Source organism: Marmota marmota, unplaced genomic scaffold (genome assembly GCF_001458135.2).
Source record: "Marmota marmota marmota unplaced genomic scaffold, marMar, whole genome shotgun sequence".
In the NCBI taxonomy this organism is placed as follows: Eukaryota; Metazoa; Chordata; class Mammalia; order Rodentia; family Sciuridae; genus Marmota; species Marmota marmota.
Genome location: NW_025999842.1, coordinates 12,528,649 through 12,529,737, shown reverse-complemented (window position 1 = coordinate 12,529,737; position 1,089 = coordinate 12,528,649). Strand labels below are relative to the sequence as shown.

The following is a 1,089-nucleotide window of genomic DNA, read 5'->3' as shown; positions in this document are numbered from 1 at the left end:
ACATCATATTAAACCTTCAGCATTGGTATCATTTTCTTGGGGTCAATAAAAAGTCAAATAATTTTCACCTTAACTAATGTTTTATTAAATTTCTCTCATGAAAGAAAACTGGGATTTTTTTAACATACATACATAACTTTATATTTGCTTATAAGTTCTATTGGGATAAATTTACATCATTAATTGTATTATTTATTATGTTTAGATGCTTCACACTTTTCTGTCATCTTAAAATATAAAAAGTCACTGTATTATCATTCAATAGTTTTAAGGCCCTAAATTTCATTTATTCATACTTGAATCCCTGCAAATAACTCAGATATTTCAGTACTCTATAAAAATGTTCCACTCACATATTATTTTTCAAAATGGCATGGCCATCTGAATTATCAACAGGTTCTCTCTAAATCTTCACTCTTCAATAAATTAACAATTTCTGAACACGAATGTTTGCAACAGACAACCAAAAAATGAAATGTGGGTTGGCAGACACAATTAGTTTTTAAGTTAGCTGTGTCTCTTTCTACTAACCACACCTGATATTCTAAGGACTAACAACTTCATTTCTGCCCTAGGATGTTAAATATTAATGCTGAACTTGAGTAACTATTCTCTTTAAAATTTATATCTCCACCCATTTCTCAAATGAGATAATTCTTGATTACTTATAGTTTGGAAACTAATCTTTAGCCATCATTCCTCCAAAATTAGAAATAGTGGCTTTGAGATAATGTCTACAAATCCTTTTAGAAATCTTAGAGATAGTGCTCGCTTCAGCAGCACATATACTAAAATTGAAATGATACAGAGAAGATTAGCATGGCCCCTGCGCAAGGATGACATGCAAATTCGTGAAGCACTCCATATTTTTATGTGAATTTGGTGTCAACATACTTTATATACAGAGATATGATAAATGGTGGTATAAAGGTGTATTAAGAATTGTATGCAAAAAAAAAATAAGAGAGCTCATGTATAATGGCATAATTTGGTGTGAACATACTTTTTATACAGAGTTACAAAAAATCGTGCTGTGAATGGATAATTATGAATGTAATGCACTCTACTATTGTCATGTATGTAAGAAAT

General features: G+C 30.0%; 1 non-coding gene across 1 annotated transcript; it reads left to right on the top strand.

The window, feature by feature from the left end:
• The first annotated feature begins 764 nt into the window (after positions 1 to 764).
• LOC125616094 lies at positions 765 to 871 on the top strand. Its single transcript, XR_007346720.1, has one exon. It is a non-coding gene; the product is annotated as a U6 spliceosomal RNA (small nuclear RNA).
• The last annotated feature ends 218 nt before the right edge of the window (positions 872 to 1,089 follow it).